At 39.5% G+C, this 25,761-nt stretch overlaps 1 long non-coding RNA gene and 1 pseudogene across 5 annotated transcripts in view; both read left to right on the forward strand.

The window, feature by feature from the left end:
• Positions 1 to 25,761, forward strand: part of LOC123332811 — a 131,228-nt gene that overhangs the window by 14,795 nt on the left and 90,672 nt on the right. The window lies entirely within an intron of this gene.
• LOC102404832 lies at positions 9,952 to 11,504 on the forward strand (annotated as a pseudogene).

The raw sequence follows: 25,761 nt of genomic DNA on the forward strand, positions 1-25,761 counted from the left end.
CTAAGCACAGCATATAGCATGCACACACACACATGTATAAAAGAAGGATGGAGTGTATATTTAATCAAGGTCTAAGACTAATACATTAAAAAAAAAAGATGCCTCTTTTAGTTCTATTTGTGCTACTGTAACAAGAGCACCATAACCTGGGTGGTTATAAATATAAGGGCTTCCTTTGTGGCTCAGCTGGCAAAGAATTGCCTGCAATGTGGGAGACCTGGGGTTCAATCCCTGGGTTGGGAAGATCCCCTGAAGAAGGGAATGGCTATCCACTCCAGTCTTCTGGCCTGGAGAATTCCATGGACTATATAGTCTATGGCATTGCAAAGAGTTGGACGTGACTGAGTGACTTTCACTTTTTACTTAGAAGGTAATGGCACCCCACTCCAGTACTCTTGCCTGGAAAATCCCATGGATGGAGGAGCCTGGTGGGCTGCAGTCCTATGGGGTTGCTAAGAGTCGGACACAACTGAGCGACTTCACTTTCACTTTTCACTTTCATGCATTGGAGAAGGAAATGGCAACCCACTCCAGTGTTCTTGCCTGGAGAATCTCAGGGATAGGGGAGCCTGGTGGGCTGCCGTCTATGGGGTCGCACAGAGTTGGACACAACTGAAGTGACTTAGCAGCAGCAGTAGCAGCAATAAACATTTATTTCTCACAATTCTGGAGACTAAGAAGTCCAAGATCGTGGTGCTAGCCAACTGGTGGTCTGGTGAAATGAGAGCCCCATCGCCTCATTCATAGTTATCTGCTCACTCTACTCTCACAAGGTAGAAAGGCAAGGGTACTTTCTTGGCTTCCCATGCTAAATGCTTTACCTACATTATTGCTTTTAATCCTGAAAACTCGGTAAATTAAGCATTATTATTATTTTCACTTCACAGATAAGAAAATGGTGATGTAGAGTTTGAGGAATCTTTATGAAGTTATAATTAGTAGATGTATTGGTCAGCTTTCGCAGCAGCAGAAAAAAAAAAAATCCCAAACAAACAAACAAAAAATCCTGAAAATCTCATATATCTGTAGATAAATTGGTACAAACTTCTTTGACCAGGCTTGTTTGGGTTCAGCTGGGCCTGGCTTCAGACTATTAGTTGGATTCAAGTCTTCTCTGAGTATTTTTTCATTCTGAAATAAAGATCCACTCTCTGAGGCAAGCTGTTCTCATGGGGGAAGGAAGAAGTCCAAAGGGAAAAGATTACGTAACGGGGACTGGCATACTGTCACTTGAATTTCTATTCCAGGGTCATGGCGAGTCACAGGTCAAGCCCAAAGTCAGTCATCAGGGAAGTGTTCTCTGCCCGCATGGGGGCATGGCAAGGAGAGAGAGGGAAAGAAGAACTGACTACAGTAGTCAACAGCACTGGCATTCAAACCCAGGATTTAAACCCTGCTGTTTGAACTACTTTCCTATTCTAAAGAAATAGAAACCTATTGTATCTTCCTTTATGGTTAGAATTTTCTGAATGAAGTTTCTAATCAGGAGTAAATTTATTTTTCCCTCATTAGTTGATAAAATTTAGGAAAACATAATCTCAGTTATTGACATACAGAAGATTATCTTCTATAGCAATGATAATAAAATTCTTGTTAATCATTTGACAGATACTTAATAATCTCCTGTAGTGTTTAAACTTTATTTTTGACAACTTGGCAGATTTCCATAGTCATGTTTTCAAAGATATACATTGCTTAATAATATATTCTAATACTTTAAATTCTATTATATGTTAAATCTAGATAGTTATCACTTCAAACCATTTGGTCAACATGGTTTGATTAATGATATCTTTGGTAAATATACTTGGAAAATTTATACCACAAAACAGATACTCTCAGATAACTAGGGGTTTACAAAGTGTTACAAGTCTTTTTTGTAGCAACTCAGCAGTGTCTGTGCAAGTTGGAAACCCTTTGAATCAGCCTTCTGATTTCTGGGAATTTATGTTGTACATATATGATAGAACAAATATAAATTGTGTCATTGTATATTGCCATATACAATAATATATTGTATATATTGTATACATAGTCTATATCATATATATACAATATATTCAATATATTGTATGTGTAGTATATGCATATATATATTAACACACTATTTGAAACAGTATAAACTTAGAAATGGTACAATGTAGATGACAGCACCTTTATGGCAGAAAACAAAGAGGAACTGAAGAGCCTCCTAATGAAGGTGAAAGAGGAGGGTGAAAAAGCTGGCTTAAAGCTCAACATTCAAAAGACTAAGAACACGGCATCTGGTCCCATCACTTCATGGCAACTAGATAGGGAAACAATGGAAACAGTGACAGATTTTATTTTCGTGGGCTCCAAAATCACTGCAGATGGTGACTGCAGCCATGAAATTAAAAGATGCTTGCTCCTTGAAAGAAAAGCTATGACAAACCTAGAGAGAAGTGAAGTCAACAGAAATCAAATGGCTGAATCAAAGTGTTTCCAACTTGCACAGACACTGCTGAATTGCTACATATAGGACTTGTAACACTTTGTCAACCCCTAGTTATCTGAGAGTATCTGTTTTGTGGTATAAATTTTCCAAGTATATTTACCAAAGCTATCAAAGATATCATCAGTCACCATGTTGACCAAATGCTTTGAAGTGACAACCATCTAAATTTAACATATAATAGAATTTCAAGTATTAGAATGTATTATTAAGCAATGTATATCTTTGAAAACATGACTGTGGAATTCTGCAAAATTGAATATGACAAACCTCCTGCTGCTAAGTCACTTCAGTTGTGTCCGACTCTGTGCGACCCCAGAGACGGCAGCCTACCAGGCTCCCCCGTCCCTGAGACTCTCCAGACAAGAACACTGGAGTGGGTTGCCATTTCCTTCTCCAATGCATGAAAGTGAAAAGTGAAAGTGAAGTCGCTCAGTCGTGTCCGACTCTTTGCAACGCCATGGACTGCAGCCTATTAGGCTCCTCCATCCATGGGATTTTCCAGGCAAGAGTACTGGAGTGGGGTGCTGTTGCCCTCTCCATGACAAACCTAGACAGCATATTAAAAAGCAGAGACATTACTTTGCCAGCAAAGGTCCATATATTCAAAGCTATGGTTTTTCCAGTAGACATGTATGGTGTGAAAGTTGGACCATAAAGAAGACTGAGGGCTGAAGAATTGATACTTTTGAATTGTGGTGCTGGAGAAGAATCTCGAGAGTCCCTTGAACAGCACAGAGATCAAACCAGTCAGTTCTAAAGGAAATCAATCCTGAACGCTCATTGGAAAGACTGATGCTGAAGCTGAAACTCCATCCAATACTTTGGCCACCTGATATGAAGAGTTGACTCATTAGAAAAGACCCTGATGCTGGGAAAGATTAAGGCAGGAGGAGAAGGGGATGATGGAGGGCAAAATGGTTGGATGGCATCACAGACTCAATGGACATGAGTTTGAGCAAGCTCCAGGAGGTGGTGAAGGACAGGGAAGCCTGGAGTACTGCAGTCCATGGGGTGGCAAAGAGTCAGACATGATTTAGTGACTGAACAGCAACAATAAGAAATGATACAAATGTCCATTAAAGGGTATAGGTCAAATAATTATTACAAATGGTACAAAAATATGAAGAAAAACTCTATATTCTAATATAGAACAATCTCAAGATATGATTTTAAATATAAAAAGTGAAGGACAGAACAATGTATATATCTTTTATGAAAGGAAGGAGAAAAATAAGAAAATATGCCTGATGTGTTTGATAAAGATGCACAGGAAATGAATAAACCTATAGACTAGATAGGGACAAGATTCAGAGGGAGCTTCTTTACTATGTACCTTTTCGTGTTGTTTGGATTTTTGAACCACGAAAATAAAGGAAAATTTCCTTAGTTAAATAGTATTCCAATACCAAAACAATATAATGTATAGATCATTAACTTCATGGGGACTTTCTATACAATAATTTAGTTGAAAAATATACCTTAGCTGTATTATTTGTGAAGGAAAATTCTGTTCTATATGATAATCTATTTCTTTTTAGAAATTCCACTGCATATTCTTGGTTAGTTATATAAACTATTCTAAACCACAGAAACTTTTCACTTCCTTTGCTCTTTGACTATTTTTGTAAAAACTATGGAAGTATTTCATATTTACTGGCATCTGGATATATGTGTATTTTTATAGTCAGTCCTTGTCTAAAATTGGGTGAAAGGAGACACTGAGTCCTTGGATTTTAGATAAGTGAAGGAATTGAGGGGGTATGGATAGGTAGGGCCCTTATTCCAGAACCTTGTCAACAGCAATGGCTAGACCTATCCAGGTCAACTTCAGCCAACACTTGCCTTTATTCTTAAGGTTTATCATTTGTAGTTTTAAGGCCAAGTAGTAGCACATTCTAGCCTAATAGTGAATTGGTAAATAACAAAGGACATGGACAGAATTCACACAAAGTAAAGTAAAATTCTTAGGTGAATCCATTTAAAGTGTTACATTCAATAATAATCAAAAGAATATTCATTTAAAGGGACTACTTGAAAAGTATTTAATCAATCTATATAATTGCATGCTTCTAATTCCACTGCATGACTAAATAAAAATGAAGTATCAAGTTGAAAGAGATATAAGACAAAGGTTGATTTCCCACTATGGTTGGAAGACAGCTTTCTTTAAAAAAAAAAAAATATTTATTTATTTTAATTGGAGGCTAATTACTTTACAGTATTGTAGTGGCTTTTGCCATACATTGACACAAATCAGCCACAGATGTACATGTGTCCCCCATCCTGAAAACCCTTCCCACCTCCTTCCCCATCCCATCCCTCAGGGTCGTCCCAGTGCACTGGTTCTGAGCGCCCTGTCTCATGCATTGAACCTGGACTGGCGATCTATTTCACATATGGTAATGTACATGTTTCAATGCTATTCCCTCAAATCATCCCACCCTCGCCTTCTCCCACAGAGTCCAAAAGTCTTCTTTATCTCTGTGTCTCTTTTGATATCTTGCATATAGGGTCATCATTACCATCTTTCTAAATTCCATATATATGTGTTAATATACTGTATCGGTGTTTTTCTTTCTGACTCACTTCACTCTGTATAGTAGGTTCCAATTTCATCCACCTCATTAGAACTGATTCAAATGCATGCTTTTTAATAGCTGAGTAATATTCCACTGTATATATGTACCACAGCTTTCTTATCCATTTGTCTGCTGATGGACATCTAGGTTGCTTCCATATCCTACCTATTGTAAATAGTGCTGTGATGAACACTGGAGTACATGTGTCTCTTTCAATTCTGGTTTCCTCGGTTTGTATGCCCAGCAGTGGGATTGCTGGGTCATAAGGCAGTTCTATTTCCAGTTTCTTAAGGGATCTCCACACTGTTTTCTATAATGGCTGTACTAGTTTGCATTCCCACCAACAGTAAGAGGGTTCCCTTTTTTCCACACCCTCTCCAGCATTTATTGTTTATAGACTTTTTGATAGCAGCCACTCTGACCAGATGAGATAGTACCTCATTGTGGTTTTGATTTTCATTTCTCTGATAATGAGTGATGTTGAGCATCTTTTCATGTGTTTGTTAGCCATCTGTATGTCTTCTTTGGAGAAGTGTCTGTTTAGTTCTTTGGCCCATTTTTTGATTGGATTGTTTATTTTTCTGGTATTGAGCTGCGTGAGCTACTTGTATATTTTTGAGATTAATTCTTTGTCAGTTGCTTCATTTGCTATTATTTTCTCCCATTCTGAAGGCTGTCTTTTCACCTTGCTTATAGTTTCCTTCTTTGTGCAAAAGCTTTTCATTAGGTCCCATTTGTTTATTTTTACTTTTGTTTCCATTACTCTGGGTCATAGAGGATCCTGCTGTGATTTATGTCAGAGAGTGTTTTGCCCATGTTTTCATGTGGCTCTCATGTTTATGCATCTCTTATATCAAGACCCAGACTTAAATATTCCAGATCATCTTTTCAAGGATATTTGAATGGTGAATAGCCTTGGAAGGTAGAGAGAATATCTCTCTCCAGAGCAAAACAGAAGGCAGAACCCCAGCTTTGCTTAAGTGAAAAGGATTCCGCTCATTATAGAAACATCCAGTTACTGCTCGGCTTGTGCCTGAAGTTCCCTCCTGAACTAACTTTCCTCTCATGCATGAGGTCAACATCTAATCCCAATTTCTATTCCTTGGTAAGATCCCTGAAGGCCTCATGTTCCTGCAGTTCAATTCCCCTCTATCTAGCAAGACAGCTCTGCTTTCAGCTGGGACTCCTTTGTGCAAAGAACCTTTTTGCCCTTTGATAGTTATTCATGCAACTAAGTTACTGAAACGCATGCCTCTTTCTTTAGAAATTACCTCTTGGAGGAGTCTGTTCTTCCTGCTGGGTACGGGGACACAATAACACAACTTCACATGAGGTGCCCTGTTGACTGACTGCACTCACTGGGCAGGGTGTCTCTTCAGTCTTGGTATAGAAAGATCTCAATCTTACATCATTATCCTGATGCTCTCCTGATTCAGGTCTCCCGTGGCCTCCCTTTTATCAGTTGCCTCTAAATTGTCCTGGTTCCTCCAGGAGGCCTGAAACTGAGGAATCCAGGGCTCCTAGTTTCATCAGTACTCCTACTGTCCTCCACGTGGGCATACAGCAATCTGGGAAACTGCCAAATCCCAGGGAGATTAAAGCAGGGGTCTCTTCAAAGATATGGCTGATGACTGGCTGTACGGTTGAACTTCCAATGACAGTTTTAACTTCTCAGCAAGAGGTTCTATAAGATATGGCTTTGCTGAATCTTCAGGGTAGAAGGGAGCATTCTTTGAACTCTGAGTCACTAGACTGTTTAGATTTCTGTTTAGATTTTTGGGAGTTTCCTAGCTGGCTGGCTCTCAGGATGTCTCTCTCTTTTTTTTTTTTTTTTCTCTGCAGCATTTTATTTATTTATTTATTTATTTTTTCTTTTTCTTTTTTCTTGATTGTGGTTGAGAAGCTGTGAATTCCTCACCCTTGACTATCTCCCTTGACCCTTTGACCCTTGAAGAAATTCTTCATCTAATCTCTCACATCCTTATGCTCTGGGAACATTGCTATTCTATTGTCAGATTCTCCTGGGATATAACTGACTCTCATCCTTGGGCTCATTTCCTGTTGCTTGCCTTGTAAGCAGCCTCTGAACTGCCTCTGTTGCCCCTGAAACACAGTCCCACTGTGTCATGTCTTGGCAACAGTGATAGGTGGGAGAGTGTGAAAAATCTGCTTTCTTCTCATCTGAGAAAGGTCTGTGAATCCAGAGCTAGTATCAAAGAAGGACCATTTCTCTGCCCCCTTGTGAGGGGGGCAGACGGAGCACTTGGACCCAGGGCAAGGATTATATTTTTAGTGATCGCCTGTCTTCCTGATCTGCTTGAGGCTTTCTTTCTGGGAACTGTGTTACTCAGCTATGGAGTCAATCCTTGACAGATAGTGATGAGGAGAGAATGAGAGATGAGGAAAGGAACTAGGATTGGGTTGCCCTCACCAAAACAGTTTATGGATTCAAGTCCCTTTTATAAGGACACTTGTGATTGAATTTAGGATTCACTGAGGTAACCGGGATAATCTCTTCATCTCAAGAGTCCTAACTTACTCATAATAGCAAAGCACATTTTTTTTTGCATATAAGAAAACATTCACAGCTCTCACGAATCCATACCTGGTTATATTTTGGGGGAGGGGGTCCTTATTGCAGCTTACTACACACAGAAAAACTTCCCTGGTGGCTCAAATGATAAAGAATCCCTTTGCAATGCAGGAGACCTGGGTTCAATCCCTAAGTCAGGAAGATCCCGTAGAGAAGGGAATGGCTACCCGCTCCCGTATTCTTACCTGGAGAATCCCATACATAGAGGAGCCTGGTGGCCTACAGTCCATGAGGTCTCAAAGAGTCAAACATGACTGAACACCTAACACACACATACACATAACTGTCAATTTAAATTTCAGAGCCTCAAGGGCCAATTTGTGGCTCTAGGCCAGTAGGTAAGACGTGGACAAGGTGAAAGAGGCTGAAGTGGACATCTTTGTTTTTATTTGAATAGTTAGCATGTACTCAGCCTTCTGAAAGAGTCCTTCTATTTTCCTCTTCAGCCTTGTGCAGGTGGAGTTGTAGTCCCTAATCATCCCTACACTCATGGCATCCGAGGGACTTAGTTCTGGCCATAATTTCTAATAACCTAGTTAAAGTGAATGGTTCGGTGACCCAACTGAAGCCAATGAGGCTTTTGCAAGAGGTATCATGAGAGAAATGCCACATTTTTAACCGCTCTTGAACTTGGGAGAAGACAACCCTGACCTAGTTGGCAGCCATGCTGCCAGTGTGTAAAACCTGAGAATAAAGTCAAAAGACAGAGAATGTAAAAGTAGAGAGGAACTCATTTCTGATGACATCAGCTGAGTATCTCTGCTAAGGATCAAATTTGCCCTCAGACTTTGTTGTATTAATCAGTGAAATTCCTTTTTGGTTAAAGCTTTGTTTGTTTGTTCATATAAGAACACCTGTCCAACTGGGAGCTTTTAAATTCAAAGACTGCTATGAAGTTTAGAGGCATGATATTACAAGATGGCTTATAAAGTGAAAATGAGGAAGTTGTTTTACTTTATAATGATTGGTTATTACAGTGGTGGTTCCCAGATGGCAATGAACTGGTTAAAATTTACTCTCTTATACCTTTCTTAGGAAGATGACTGTTCTTTTATGATTATAGAAGGCATTTATGAGAAGCAGCCTGAGAAGCAACCTAAAAGGCAGCCCGAGTTGTGTTTCACTTGTTTTGCACGAAAAACTAAGTTTCACTTATCTGGCTTAAATGATTTTGACTGCTTAGGGAATTTGGGGGTCTAGTTTCTTTTGTATTTAATTTTAACACCAGGAAGGCAGAGGGCACAGTTGGAAGCTGCAGGTTGTGCTGTGTGGCTTCATGTGTATGTGTGTGTGTATGCATATATATATGTAGTGGGGGCAGGGAGAAGATAGACCAGATGGGGTTGCCTGAGCCTCATCTCTGGGGATCTTGCGAGTTCTACTGAGCAGCAGGGGAGTCCTAGAATAAGAAAATTTGGGTGCTCCAGGTGCCAGAGGTTGCTTGTCCTAGGCTTGTCTATGAGTATGGTTCATGCCATCTATTAAGCAGATCCTGATCCCTGTCTACTGCTCACCCCTAACTGAGGGTCACAGTGTTTGTGTGCCTCCCAGACAGATGCAGGGATGGGTTCTGGTCCTAAGGCTATGCTTGAGTGGTACTACCAAAGGACTGAATGGGGGAGTCAACTGCATGTGCTAGAGCCTTCCAGAAGGCCAAATACCCCAATCAGTGATTCAGGCTTCTGGCGAGTGACTGCGGGGCCCCATCCAACGTCTGCCCAGATCCAAGGTCAGTTGCACATCCCTTCATCAGTGCTGAATTATATTTGTTGTTGTAGTTACTTTCAATGAAATGTTTCCTCATGGTACATGTGAATTCGGTTTATGGTTCTTTCTTCTGTGCTAGCACACTAAAACATAGACATTAACTCGTTTTAATATCTCATCATGTCTCAGTTCCCCCTTCTGTACAAGAGGATTTAGCTCCATTAAATACTTAAAACATTTGCATATATATAGTTCGTGTGGGACTCCGGAGCCGAACGGGAACCTCTGCGGGACCTCGTAGCCAGGGCAGCAGAGGAGCCGAGGCACTTCCCGTGTTCCACAGTAATACTCGTAGCCGAGTAGCTGAGGTAGTACTCATAGCTGAGTACTACAAGGTAGTACTACAAGCCGAGTACTGTGAGGTAGTACTCGTAGCCGAGGTACCACCCGCATTCCGCCGCCATGTCCCAGCGACTCCTGCGCCACCCAGGGGAGCGAGCTCTGAACATCTTGTGGTTAGGCCACTCCTTGGGGCCAGGAGCAGGGAAGCCAAGTGTGGGAATCCCCCAGACTAGCCAATCCCCCGACCCAGCCTCTTCCTGCCGCCAAAATCATCATGACCCACTTCAACAAGGGCCCTTCCTATGGGCTCTCGGCCGAGGTCAAGAACCAGATAGCTTCCAAGTATGATCATTAGGCAGAAGAAGATCTCCACAATTGGACAGAAGAGGTGACAGGCATGAGCATTGGCACCAACTTCTAGCTGGGCTTGAAAGATGGCATTAACCTCTGTGAACTCATAAACAAGCTATAGCCAGGCTCAGTGAAGAAGGTCAATGAGTCCTCATTAAACTGGCCTCAGTTGGAGAATATCAGCAAATTTATTAAAGCTATTCAGGCTTATGACATTAAGCCACAGGACATATTAAGCCACATGATATATTTGAAGCAAATGATCTTTTTGAGAATGGAAACATGAGGTTCAGACTACGTTGGTGGCCCTAGCAGGTCTGGCCCAAACAAAAGGATTCCATACAACCATTGACATTGGAGATAAGTATGCAGAAAAACAAACAAGATGTTTTGATGAAGGAAAATTAAAAGCTGGCCAAAGTGTAATTAGTTTGCAGATGGGAACCAAGAAATACACCACTCAAGCAGGTATGACAGCCTATGGGATGAGAAGGCATCTTTATGATCCCAAAATGCAAATTGACAAACCTTTTGATCAGACCACAATTATCCTGCAAATGGGCACCAACAAAGGAGGCAGCCAGGCAGGGATGTTAGCACTGGGTACCCAAAGAGATATCTATGATCAGACGCTAACGTTACAACCCATGGAGAACTCCACAATTTCCCTACAGATGGGTACCAACAAAGTTGCTTCCCAGAAAGGAATGAGTGTGTGCGGCCTTGGGCGGCAAGTGTGTGATCCCAAATATTGTGCTTCTCCCACAGAACCTGTCATTCACAATGGAAGCCAAGGAACAGGAACCAGTGGGTCAGAAATCAGTGATTTTCAGGCAGAATACTCAGATGACTAACATGGCCAGTACCAAGATGACTACCCAGAGATTACCAGTATTACCAAGGCATTGATTATTAGATTCACAGAAGAGCTCAGTATTTAGCCCATTGTTTTTATTCAGTGAGAACCAAGCTAGCCTTGAGTTATTTTTATCTTGTCTTCCTAAAACACTATTATGCTTATTGTACCTAAAGGAACTATTGCCTTACATACGTTCCTTTTTCCTTTTTCAGCCTCTTCCCTAAATAGTTGCCTTTTAGTGCAGTGACAGTTAAATCTTACAGCATAAACAATAACTCACATATGAAGTAAAAAGGAATACTGTGAAAGGGGAGTACTCTTGTACAGTCAATTCTTTCCTTAAAAAAATATGCATTTTTACAGTCCTCTGCTTAAACCGGTGTTTTCAAACAATAGGAAGCTATTTTTTTTTAGTTTAGTATCTCGTTTCTACGTGGAAGACTAAATTCATGCTTATAGCTAAATGTGGTCTTTGCCAACTAAATTTAAGATGCAGCATTTTACAAATTTACATATCAATGTTTCTACAGTATTGTTTGCTAACTTTTAAATAAAGTCCTGAACAGTGTGCAAAAAAAATAAATAAATAAAATTTGCATATATAAATAGGATAATCAAGGTTAACACGGAAAATATTTCCAGTATCTTTCCAAAATCATGAGGTGCAAGTAAAATGATGTTTAAGTTTTATAAATTAAATTATATCTGACTCTGAGTCCCTATTTACAGGGGTGGAATGATACCTAATAATAATCTTTAGTGTAATATACCTTCTCAGAGGGGAAAAAAACAAAGATCTCTAGTCTTTGGTCCTTCCAAGTTGCCACCAAGAGGCTCACAGAACACAACGTTATTGTCCATTCAAAGACAGGTAATACCACATACAGCTTCTCTGCCAGGGTGGTTCCAGAATCTTTGGCTGAAACTCTCAAGGTTGTGCTACTGGATGTTTAGCAGCCCCCACCTCTGGGAACACATCTTTTTTCCACATCAGTAGCCCTCGTGTGACCTTGGGGACTGCACCAAAGGACACAACCCTTTGTAGAACCCAGTTCTGCTTGTCTTTCCTCCAGTCCTAGGAACCACTGCTACATTTGAGCAACACCTCCTTTAAACCCAGTCCTCTTCTCTTTCCCCTGAGGACTACAGAGCTAAGTTCTCCTCTCACAAAAGAGCCTTGATAAGGTTGGACAACAGATATCAAGAAGCTTTCATTTTGGGTCAGGTGGCACAAAATCCATTACCAACCACCAAGAGAAAGCAGAAACTCAGACCTTCTGGAAGAGGTTGGATTGGGGCCGAGTTACCCTTTCACTTTTATGCTAGTCTCTTCTGATTGCTTAGTAAATTTTATCCTGCCTCAGATGTCTTTTACCTAGCAGTGAGGAGGTAGAACAGAAATATCTTCAGAGAGCCCATCAGCTCTCCTGTCTTGTCATGACAATCTCCCACACTGAAGCATGGTCAACCACCTAAACTTGCATGGTGATTGGCACCCTACCCAGAAATATAGGGGAACAGACCTCAGTTTGGGGAGAAGTTCTGGTAAGGAGAAAGTGGAGAAGGAACTGCTCCAAGTTCCTGAAATGACCTTTGGCCTCTGTAATGTTATGGAATCGATGGCCTGAGTATGTACCCTTGTTTACCACTTGCTGGTCAAGTGATACTGGGCAGCTCAACCTACTTCTCTGAGTCTCAGTTTGCCTGCCATCTGTTATATGGTACATAATCAATTTCATGAGGGTGTTGTGAGAATTAGTGAAGTACTTTATTTAAGGTTTTTAGCTTAGTTACTGGCACGTGGTCTTTGGTAAACATTTGTTATATCATCGTTATTAACCGCTGACCCATCACACATTTTACATCCAAATTTTAGCTGATATTTCCATTTGTGGTCTAGCCTCACTTCCCAGATCTGATGCTTGGAACACTTTTACAGCTGTAGTCTTTTGCCAAACCACTATATGGATTCTCTGCCTGGCTATGTTGCTCTCTGAGTTCTGACTAAATCTGTTACTTACCCTTACTTCACACACTACGGTGGGCATACTTTCACCATGTCTAGTCCAACTCTCCATGTGAAATCCAGACTCATGTAATTCCCTTTGGCTCATTCTGTAGGATTCACATATTCCTCTTGCCCAGGAGATTAAAGTTAGGAGAGAGACTGGAGACCAGGATCCTAGCAAAGTATGTACTCATTTGTTCTTAGCATCACAAATTATGCCTCTCACTTCCAACACCCCACACTCTCATGTTAAAGAGCAGCTTTTCACTCAGGCCCAGCCAGTGGCAGTAGTAATAATGCTATTAGAGAAATCCAAGTAACAAGCAGGGGAGAGATAGGTAAGGAGGGGAAAGCAAAGTAAACAATTACCATTTGTAAAATTACATAGCCAGTAGAAATTTGCTGTATGATGCAGGGAGCTCAAATCTGGTGCTCTGTGACAACCTAGAGGGGTGGGAGGATGGAGGGAGGTTTAAGAGGAGGGTGACATATGTATCCCTATGACTGACTCATGTTGATATATGGCAAAAACCAACACAATATTGTAAAGCAATTATCCTCCAATTAAAAGTATATAAATTGAAAAAATTTAGAGACAGAAAAGAAATTGCCTACTTGTTATAATGGAAAGGACTCTGTAGTTGGTCTACCAGTCCATTTGACAGCTCAGAGATCAGCTCAGAGATAAAGTGGCAAATTTGTAATGTATGTCACAGCTTCCTTTCTCTCTATTCATCCCTTCCCTCAGGGATGTAGAATAACACTTTAGTTTGACTCTTGTATTTTTCTCCCTTTTCTCTTTTATCTTTTTCTTAGAACTCATGATAGAATATTTTAGGATTTGCTTGTGCAAAAATCATTAGGCAGATTCTTTACCCCTGAGCCACCTGGGAAGCCCTAGTGTTTAGTGTTGTTGTTGTTGAGTCGCTCAGTCGTGTCCAGCTCTACGACCCCATGGACTGCAGCACACCAGGCTTTCCTGTCCTTCACCATCTCCCAGAGTTTGCTCAAACTCAAGTGTACTTGTCCTCAAATGGAAATTTGGCTATCTTGTTAAATGTGTTATAGAATAGGGGGATTGCTTAAGAATGAATAACAACATTTTTGAGTTTCCGATATTTAATATATAAATGTAGATAACATCTGTTAGTATCTTGTTTATCTTTGAGTGCCAGTGAAAAACAAATATTATATATTTTTTTAGAAAACTAGAGCACCACATTGGTTGAAAGATTGATTATGATGTCAGTCATGTTAAACTATATTCTATGTTCCCTGGTGGTTTTATCAGGTGTTCAATGGTTGATAACATTACTTGATTTTTCTAGTAGTTTACTCCTCAACCAGAGATATACATTAGAAACATCTGGATAGTTTTTAAGATGTATTAATTCTCAAGAAATTCCCCAGATTAATTTTGTAATCACAATGAATAGGGCTCAGACATTGGGACTTTTAAAAAGTTCCCCTGGTTACTCTAAAGAAAAACCAAGATTGAGAGAATCTGTCATAACAAAAACCCGTCCTTTCCTCTTGTAATTAAGAGACTCTAGTTCAGGTGTAGGATAGAGCATGGTTCATCTCAAGAAAACTAATAAAAGATGGCCCTGCGACTGTGATACAGTGACGAACCATCCTTGATTGCCCAGGATTGAGAAGGTTCCACAGGCATGATACTTTCACTGCCAGAACTAAGAAAGTCCCAGGCAAGCAAGATTGAATTGGTCACTCTAAACTCTCTCTGATCTTGTAGATGAGTTGTTTATTTCTGTGCAAGATTTTATTCTTTCCTAACTTGAGGAATTGGTATGAGGGTAAAAGGTCTGCTCTGAACTAGCCCAGTGTCTGGTTTTAAACAAGACCATCTGATGATGTGACTGTTCATGAGAAGAAGGTCAAGAGGACCAGTCAAGACAGGGACCTGGAGCTCTGCCACGGCTGAGCAGCTCAACCTAACCCCAAATTCTGCTGACTTCCAGAATTCTTGTCATGTGAGAATGTTAGTTTAAATCATGGTCAACTGAATTTTTTTGCTCTTGGTAGGCGTAAGAGCTCAGTGTATCCATAACCATCAAAACTACATGCAATCAGACAGTTGTTCTTCGTCTCAGAAATGTCTCCAAAGCCTGCTAACCACTGTTGGCTTCAAACCTTCATCTTTGTTAGCTGTCTTGGTTTTCTGTTATGTTTGGCTTACTGTCCTCATACCCCTCAACCACTACCACCATCCACCCTTAACTGGAATGTAGACTGTTTTCCCGACTCTGATCAGCACACTCAGAGACAAAGACAAGTCTGGGAACTTATGCCTTGGCACCATACCCTGGCATTTGCAGGCAGCAGTCCCATTGCCGTTGATCTTGGGGACACTGTGCTTGGGTAGGGTTCCAGTTCGTCCAGTACCTGCTTGTCTGAGAAGAGGGAAGAAATCAAACAACTTTGATACCACTAAAATCTGCTCCTTACAGGATGCCAATGTGTTGATTAACGCTTAATAACCAAATTGAAAACAAACTCATATAACAACATCATGTCTTAGAACTCAGGAATATTTGCTGTGCTGATTCTCCTTCATTAATATCTCATTATGCAGAAATGGCATATTCTACTTGGTGATTTCTCTGGTTAGTCCTCAGTGACGTGGCTTAAAAATGACAGCATCCCAGATTCTTAACTCCAAACAATGGAGCTAAGTCTGTGAAACTCAGTGTTTTTAAGAGAGAATAGGAATGTGCATGCTGTCAAACTTGCTTTGCTCTTTTTCCGTTGGCTTGTACCAAAAGCATGCGTGGCCTTCCAAGAGCCAGGGCTGCACATGTGGGTCCTGGCAGAACTCCCCTCCGTGCCCATCTCACTCACAGGAAACTCCAGCGGGGCTCAGCCTTCTCTGAAATGTTCTCACCTGGTCTCTCAGCCAACTGCTTTTCTTCCCATTATTATGAAGCAGGTCAAGTTGGCAGTGACAACTGCCCTTGGTCTAATATTGAAATCATTCTTTCCACTACTGCATCATTCCTCCAGCATTTTGTAGAATGTGCTTAAGACCAATAGATTGGTTTAAAACAACTGTCAGCCAATAGGGGACTGTTTTATTCACTTGACGTGGAACTTATAATATACAAATGCATATGGAGCTATATGTTTCACACATAGATGTGAAACACTTACAGTGAGAACAAGGAAAGTGTCTGTCCTCCATGCATGTAGAGAACACACAGGAAGACATTATACACCATGGGGGAATTCAACACCAAGGAAGCCATTCTTTCATCTCTTTTCTGAGTACGTAACACCCTGGCTATGGCCATAATGCTTGGAAGGATGGAGATATATTGCTTTTTATAACAGTTGTTAATTCAGTGATTAAGCACACTTCAGGAAACCAGAGGTTGGTGCTTTTTTTTTTTTTTTTTCCCCTTCCCTTTGATTCAGAATTCAGGCTATGCCAAATGCACATGAGATGAGCAAAAAGGACTCTCTTTCCTGAGCATTCTTTATCTTTATTTTTTCTTCTGTATCCTCTCTGTCTTTTTCACTCTTCCCCTCAGGTCCTTGCCCTGACTGTTGTAGTTTTTTCCATCCATTGTTTTTCCCTTGTGGGGGGAAGAAACCCCTGCTTTTTGCTTAGTCGGTCATTGTCCCTTCTCTGCCAGGAGACCCAGTACCTGCTCTCTGTAGCCCAGCTGGATGTCTCACCTTCCCTCAGAAGACTTCCTGGTCCATGAAAAGACTGGAGTTATCTGTGATCCCCTAAAACTTTCTTATGTGATATTTTCTAGTTCTTCCTCTTTAGTTTGTCTTCCCTAGTAAAGAATGAGCAAATTGAAGGCAGGTATAATATCATATTCTCTGAATCTTTAGCATATCAGTGTTCCCTACAAGTAGTAAGCACTCTACAAAGGTTTGTTAAGTTAAATTGAAGTACCATGAGGACATTATTTTACAGTATTTTTGCCAGTGAAATACAAATATTTATATGCTTCACAGGATTGTTAAAATTAGAATGATGAATAAAACCACATGAGGAACATGATGGCATATTTTCTGACCAAATGGACCCTAAAGGGTTATTAATACTTTTACATCCATGCCTCTCCCATTCTTCTTTATTGTTCCTGATTATGTGGTAAACAAAGTCTGTTTTTAGAATGGAGGTAGGTGTAATACAAAGAAAGACCAGAGCACATTAAGCTGTTTGGCCCAAAGTTTATAAAACCAAGAGCATGTGTATTAGAAATTATGTGAAATCTGTATAGACTTGTAGAAAAAAATGAAATCCAGAAGACAGAGGAAACTAGAAAGGGCAAAAACTTTGAAATTCACTTTTCTTTTTAAAATGCCTCTATTTTCAAAATACTGTTTCCTAGATTGTTTTATTTCTGTTTCCTTCTGTATTTATTGCTGAATATTAAAATGATTCATTACTGCTAATACTTCTTCTTAGCTTATCTAATTACTAAAAAAAGTACATAGTTGGCAATCTTATAGTGTGGCCTTATAACCAAAATGTAGTCAGAGCAATAATTTTGGTTTTACACTGTACTGTGTGATTAGAATAATTGGACATTGTTGACACATGATTTTATGAGTTTGTTTTTTGTAAGTTGGGATGAGAAGGGCTTTAAGTGTTTCAGTTTTTGGTATCTGAGTATTGCTACATTGAAAGTTGTTATTTTTTACATTCTTTCTCAATAAATGTCTCATTAGTATAGTGGAATGGAAATCTAGCCAAACCCTTGTTCTCCAGATGGTTTATAAAGATTTGGAATATTCGTAAATGGAAAAGCTGACCAGCTACAGTGAAGCCTCCTGTAATTCTCATCTTGGTACTAATATTACAGAAAAGGAACCTTTTGGGGGATTTTTTTTTCCATTATTTTGCACCATCCAGAGCCACCTTTACTTCTGACAAGTGTTTTTTTTTAATCCATAGTAGAAATAGATTTGTTTCTCATCCTTTGTTTTTTTACCTTATTATTATGTAAAATTTTAAACATCATTCAGATTAGAAGACCAGAGTGGAACTATGTACTCAACACTTCTTCACCAGGATCAGCTCATGGCCATTCTGATTTCTTCTAAATTTGCATCTCCTTCTCTCAACCCTCTCTTGATACATTACTTCATCTACAAATATTGTGATACATATATCTAGAAGATAAGGATTTTTACAGTCATCACTACAATAGTGATAAATCTCTGTTCGTGTCAAAAATTTAATCAGGGTTTAGTTTCCACATTGTTTTAAAATGATCATTGTTTGTACTGTGACCCAAACCTGGTCCATATATTGCTACTGATTAATGTCTGTCATATTACTTGAATTCTACAGACTTTCACTCCATCTCTCTCTCATTTGTTTGTTTTCTTGTGCTTCTATTATAATGAAGCATATACCTAGTTACATACGTTTGCTGCTGCTGCTAAGTCGCTTCAGTCGTGTCCGACTCTGTGTGACCCCATGGACTGCAGCCTACCAGGCTTCTCCATCCATGGGATTCTCCAGGCAAGAACACTGGCGTGGGTTGCCATTTCCTTCTCCAATGCATGAAAGTGGAAAGTGAAAGTGAAGTCCCTCAGTCTTGTCTGACTCTTAGCGACCCCATGGACTGCAGCCTACCAGGCTCCTCCATCCATGGGATTTTCCGGGCAACAGTACTAGAGTGGGGTGCCATTGCCTTCTCCACATATGTTTGAGTAGCCATATTAAAAAATATGGTAAAAGATATAGGTGAAATTCATTTTGATAATTTTAATTTTACCCAGTATATCTATAATATTATTTTATGAACATCATTGTAAAATTAATTAAATATTTAAAGTATGTATTGTGTGATATAACATCAAAATAAAATTATTAAAAGCAACATATTAATATAAAACTTACTAAGATAATTCAATATAAATCAAATATAATTAGATATTTTATATTCATGTTTCCTATATTGAGTCATTAAAGCAAGCTTTTACTTTACAAATACAGCATATTATACTTAGAGCTAGGACAAGTTCAAATAACATAATCAACAGAGCAAGTCTAGAGTTCCTGCCCACAGACTGACAAAATATACAGCTTCTATTATTCTGCAGTCTTTCTTTTCTATTACCCTGCCCCTCTATTTGTATTTTATTCTCTCTTTTTACCATTATCATCCCTGTAACCTTACTTTGAATTTTGTCCCTGGCAGTTTTTCAGAGTATGGGGGCAATATCCTTTCTGGTGGAATATGACAGTTTATTGGTTATAGGAAGCTATCAGGTCCAGACTTAGACTACCTGTCAGAACTTCTTGAAGCCCCCTTGACCTGGCCTATAAGAGCCTCAGTGTCTGATACTGAGTGTCCTCTCCTGCTGCTCTTCTCAGAATGGCCCACGAGATCCTGTTAGTACCCAGTGGTGATTTAACATTTCTCTGACTCTCAGGCCTGTTAAAAGTTCCTTGGCTTCTCCTTGCTTCCTTTTGCATAGTCACTGACACTCTGTCCTAATTCTTTGGGTGGTTCTGTCCCCTTCTGTTTGTATTTTGGTGTCTGTGGTGATTACCTTGTCACCTAAGTTTATTGTAGATGTTGACTGTGGAATTTTTTTCTATCATTTTCACTCTATTTTTATGCAATAAATACTAAAGAAGTGAAGAAATTAACAACAATAAACTATATCACTTATGCCACCATCTCCCTACAATCCTTTCTTGTTTATTTTACTTATACAGGGATATTTCATTAATTTATGTTTCTGGGTGGTTATGAACTGTGAATTTGGTGTATCCACTAATTGACTTGATTGCATGTATTAAGTATCAGACTGAGTCTATTACACATCTTGGTTTTCAGAAGTATGATCTAGCAATGAGAATTTCTCATGAAATTAAACATTTGCAATGCTATTTATTACTTTCATATGTTTAGAAACTTTTTAAAGAAAAAAACTGGAACATGAATATTTAGAAATCAGAAACTCATTAATCTCATTTTTAGTTATTGTTAGAAAGTGAAAGTGTTAGTCGCTCAGTTGTGTCCTACTCTTTGTGACCCTATGGACTGTAGCCCACCAGGTTTTGCTGTTCATGGGATACTCTAGACACGAATACTGGAGTGGGTTGCCATTCCCTTCTCCAGGGGATCTTCCCAACCTAGGGATTGAACCCGGGTCTCCTGTATTGAAGGCAGAGTCTTTACCATCTAAGCCACCAAGGAAGCCCTTAGGTACTGTTATGTGGAAAGTGAATATACTTTGCATCCATTAGGTATCATGGTTGTCTCTAGCAAAGTAAGAAAAATTGATCAGTCTTTCAGGTACCTTTCCTTCGTCTGAAACAGAAGCATCCAAAAGATCCAATGAGCCTTGGAAGTTTGATTTAGATTTGATATTAATATCAGGTGGTTCTAGTAGCATTCTGTATAGGTGATAAAATTCCATTAGAGATTTAAGGAAACAGGTCTTCCATGTATATTTTATTCGAGATACCTTCTTTATCTCTTCCATATTAGGGGTTAACTCATACAACATATTGTTATATTCAGATGGAATTATTTCATACAGATCTTAAAATAAGTACCAGAAAATGAACCATCAAGGTAACTTAAATCTAAAAATTAGTAGGAAATGTGAAATTCACATTTAAAAACTGATGCTAGCATGGAGGCAGTAATTTAGACTGTGCAGGAACAGATGATCTTTAATAATTCAGAAGATGAAACCAAAGAGAAAAAACATCGGTATTCTAAACACTGTGAAGATGGATTTTGTTGATGTATTCTGCTGTACTGATTAGCAGTGATCTATTTGCATCATTAAAAATTGGTGGTGAGAATGATAAACATTACTTGAAGACCAGTGCTTTAAGAAATGATTAGCTATATTCTCTGTAAAATTATTTTTATTAGCAAAACTTGATATTAAAAAATGGTGAAATTATTTCTTAAATAAAGCCTTGTCAGTGTGTTCAATAAAAGTTGACTGAATGTTCTCAGTGCACCAGATGCTACTCTGAGTGTTGGAGAACCAGCACTGAACAAAATAGACAAAGGTCTGTTGCATGGAACTTACATTCTGTTGGAAGTTATACACCCCATGATATAAAAGCTCAAAATATAAGAATGATGAGAATTTTGTTTGAAGCAGAGCGCCTAGAGTTTTATCCACTTCTCCTGTCTGCACTATTCAGTTTCACTCTCCTTCTTGACCATAATTGGGAAATTTTTGCTTTGAAGCACAGCTCAATCAATTAAATGGATAGAGTATGTAGCTGCATACAACACTCAGTATAGTGAAGCAAAGTCTGTATCTATACAAACTGTGTCTATATTAAGTAATTCTTGGAATTTTAACAGCTTGGAAACTGACCAACTGAGGTAAACATGTCTTCCACTTGACCCGCATGTGAAATGTCTGGCATTTTCCCTCCCCAATACAGGCAGCCCTCTGGTGGTGTTGCTGTGCATTGGCATTCTTGTCAGTTGCCCTCATGAGCCTGGACGCAATCATTAGTGCTGCTTCCTCATAACCTGCTCTCTGGTTTCTCTGCTGTGTCTTGCATGCTGGGAATGCTGCCTTTCCATCTCTCAGCAACTCAAGGGCTGCCTCATCCTTTCCCTCAGGCAGAAGACAGAGATTTTTAATCTCCTTGAGACCATGTCACTTGAGACTGTTCATGCACTCACTCACTCATTTGTTCATTTATTATTTTTTGTTTACTTAGGTAGTTTTCATATATTTATATGTATAAATAAAACAAATTAATATACATACTAATAAAGGAACATAACAAACAGAAATAAGCATGCTGAGCATTCTAAAATACACTAATTACAAAAACAGGCACTTCCTTGCTCCCAGAAGATTAGAGTTTATTGGGAATGGGAGATACTAATAAAAAATCACATAATAAATGCAAAACACAACGAAGGAAAGACACATGCTAGTAGATCATTTACAGTGGATATGTGATGTAGTTGTGATAGGTTCAGAGGGAGCATTCCTTTAAAAGTAGCTAATGGCTGGGGGAGACAGTGACAGAAGTATTTTCTACTATAAAATATTGAGGTGGGAAAAGGACCTGTGTAAGAATTCAGAGTCCTGTCAAAATACCAGTGGTAGGGACCTGCCGTCTCACCTGCTCCTTAGAACCACTAGGAAATAATTGTCCTAGCACCCCTGGAATCTGGTGCCACTGACTCAGGGCATTCTTGTTTGGATCCATGTGTAAGAACAGCTGAATCCTGGTGCTCAGATATTATCACAGTCACCACCAATGGAACTTTTCCTAAAAACATGTTCAAAGGCCCTCTAAAAACAGAAAGCTGAGACATCATCAAGCTGATAGAACACAGTAGAGCCATTTTGTAACTGTGGTATTGTTAATAAATGACTTTAAAATAGAATAACATAATTTATATTATGGGATTGTGGGTGAGACATCTATAAACCTTCCCTATGTCTCATCATTAGAAAGTGAAAGTGAAAGTCTCTCAGTTGTGTCCGACTCTTTGCAACCCCATGGACTATACAGCTCACAGAATTCTCCAGGCCAGAATACTCGAGTGGGTAGCCTTTCCCTTCTCCAGGGGATCTTCCCAACCCAGGGATCGAACCCAGGTCTCACACATGGCAAGTGGATTCTTTACCAGCTGAGCCACAAGGGAAGCCCATCATTAGAGAGTAGCTATATATAGTAGAATATTCTAATAATTCTACTATATATAGTGTGTAAATATATTCTAATAGTAAAACATTCTAATGATTTTGCATATTCTAATAATTCACTCATCTTAGGTAAAGTTGCAAAAGAAATGTTCTTTCTGTTATTGCTTCAGTACTCCTTCTGTTCTAGAAGATATGACAGTGAGCCTATGTGTAGGTTCTTAACATCTCCATTTATATTCCACATTAGAATAGCTCTAGAATAATCTAATCTTGGGGCTTCCCCAGTGGCTCCACAGTAAAGAATTTGCCTGCAGTGCAGGGGGTGCAGGAGGCATGGGTTCAATTCATGGGTCAGGAAGATCCCCTGGAGGAGGGCATGACAACCCACTCCAGTATTCTTGCTTGGAGAACCCCAGGGACAGAGGAGATCGTCAGGCTACAGTCTAAAAGGTCACAAAGAGTTGGACACGACTGAAGTGACTGAGCACAAGCACAACACAATCTAATCTTATTACTGATATTACCTTATATTATTAGTTTCACCTGTTCTAGAACTTCCTATAAATGAAATCATATAATACATGTATATGTATGCCTATTGTCATCTAGCATGTCTTCTAGATTCTTCTTTCCCTGGCCATGGACCTATTCTCTTTCTACTGTCTAAGCATTCTGGAGTGGTGGTTTGGTTTTATCCTCAGCCAGAGTTAATAAGACTCTACAAAAAGACCCTGTACCCTGCTTCTTCTCTTTTTCTCTCATCCCTCAGGATTTGCCATTGCGCTTTTCATCTGCCCTGGACTGCTGCCCTCATGGCTCTTCTTTAGCTCCCAGCATTACCACTGGGCTGTTATCAAGTTGCACCCAAGTCACCTTGATAGATGTATATGCATTTCAAAAGGAAATCCTCTTAGTTTCCAGAACATTGAGAAGAAATACAAGATCTTTGACACATACTAAGGGAAAGCCTTCCAGCATTTGATCCTTCCAGTTGAAATCATCTGTATTCCCTGGAGTATGAAGTGGCATGGCAAGTGTGTAGAGATGATTTTTAAATTAGGTCTTGCAGATGAGAGCTCATTTCTTTAGGTAGGACTGTATTTATCACTTTTCTAGCATTGTTACACTTAACAGCAGAGTTTAGGTAAGGCGATTAGCTTTCTACTTTTCCTCTCCCTTAATTTTTGACTCATTTTATATAAGTTTCCTTGCTACTTCCTGGGCTGGAAGTAAGATAAGAAGCTTAGATAAACTTCTTGGAGCAAGATAAGAAGTTCTGTTTTTCATCTTGCAGTGAGCTGCTCCAAATTCTTTTGACAGGCAAGGGTTGGCAGAATATTCAGCCTTGGGAAAATAAGTGTTCACACACATGTACAGCTCCAATGGCATTTCTGGTATTTTAGAGTTTATAGAGTAAATATTTTCTGTTTCTCTGTATCTCTAAAATACAGAAAAACAGCTGAAATTTGATTTTTCTCTTCCGAACCAAAAGGTTTTGTGATGAAAATCTCAAAGATGCTATTCTTTACTTATAGGGGCTAAGGAAAGGTAGTAAATGAAAAAAAGATTTATTTTTTCCTGTTGCAGTTTTGTCACTTCCATATCACTGAGATCAGCAGTTCAGTTCAGTTCAGTCGCTCAGTAGTGTCCGACTCTTTGCAACCCCATGTGCTGCAGCAGGCCAGGCCTCCCTGGCCAACACCAACTCCTGGAGCCTGCCCAAACTTATGTCCATTGAGTCGGTGAAGTGGAGATCATTAGAGCAAACATAAAAAATAAAGTTAATATAAGACATTGGTGTGTTTTCATTTTGTTTTTATTGCTTCTTTTTGGAATGGCCAGTGAATGCTGGATTCAATAATAAGAATCTTTACACCCAATTCAGTCTCCTGAACAGTTGACTCAGGACTGAGAACACAGATGTTTCCTATAGTGAATGACGTCTTTATAACCCCACTAAGAGTCTGGGTTCAAATAAGCTGTCATGCCAAGAAGGAAGGTACCAAAGTTTGTGAGTTGGGAGTTCAGTGAAACTGAAGGTAACAAGTTAGAGGGAAATAAACTAGATTTTGTCCCCGTAATTTAAGGAACAATTATTGTTTGAAATGGTGATCAGAGTCAGTCCTTGACTTTTCAGAAAGCTGTCTGTCTCCCATACCATCTTACATTGGGTCCAGTGTTCTCTGTTAGATGCTACCTGAGCCCATTTGACATGAGAAGTTGGATTAAAACAGCCTCGATTGTGTTTCTCCTGTAACCTCTGAGCTTCTTGAGCTTCTTTAGCCTCATTACAGAGCCTAATCTAAAATAGCTTCTCAGTATATATTTATTAAGTTAGCTATATGTATATTATGTAAACTAGTTATACCTAATTATTGATATAAGCAAAGTGACTTGGACCATTACCATGTAATCTCTTCTTGCATGAAATATAAAATTGCATTATTGGTAGCATGATGTTTCCTAATTATGTGATATGCATTGTTGTTGTTCATTCGCTAAGTCATGTCTGACTCTGCCACCCCAAGGACTGCAGCACACCAGGCTTCCCTGTCCTCCACTATCTCCCAAAGTTTGGTCAAGTTCATGTCCATTGAGTCAGTGATGCTATCTAACCATCTCATCCTCTGCCACCCTCTTCTCCTTTTGCCTTCAGTCTTTCCCAGCATAAGCATCTTTTCCAATGCGTCAGCTCCTTGCATCAGGTGGCCAAGTATTGGAGCTTCAGCTTTAGGATAAGTCATACTAATGATTGTATATTATATCCTTAATAGTCATATGTAAGAAATATACAGTCCTGCAACAGAACGATTCCAAAGAATAAATAGCATTTTGAAAAGGCTGCAGAGTGTGCTATGATTAGAGAGGCAGGGATCCATTACAGGAGGCATTCATTTCCAGGTATGGTGAACTCTGGTGAGAGATGGACTTTGATCAGCATAGGGGCTGTGAAGCAAGTTACAGTCACACCAACCGGACCTGAAGCACACATAAGAAGACTATAGGACGCAACAGAGAGAATCCAGACAAGACTAGAATTCCTCTCTCAGCAGAAAAGTGTTGAGGGCTGCCTTCAGTTACTAGATGAGGTGAACTGGAGTCTGGTACATCCTGTACTGAATGGATTCTCACTCATGCAAGCATGCAGGTGTAAGTGGCCACACATGTACTTCTCTTTAGTGAGGGGATTTACTCACTCTA

The sequence above is a fragment of the Bubalus bubalis genome, chromosome 3 (genome assembly GCF_019923935.1).
Source record: "Bubalus bubalis isolate 160015118507 breed Murrah chromosome 3, NDDB_SH_1, whole genome shotgun sequence".
Taxonomy (NCBI): domain Eukaryota; kingdom Metazoa; phylum Chordata; class Mammalia; order Artiodactyla; family Bovidae; genus Bubalus; species Bubalus bubalis.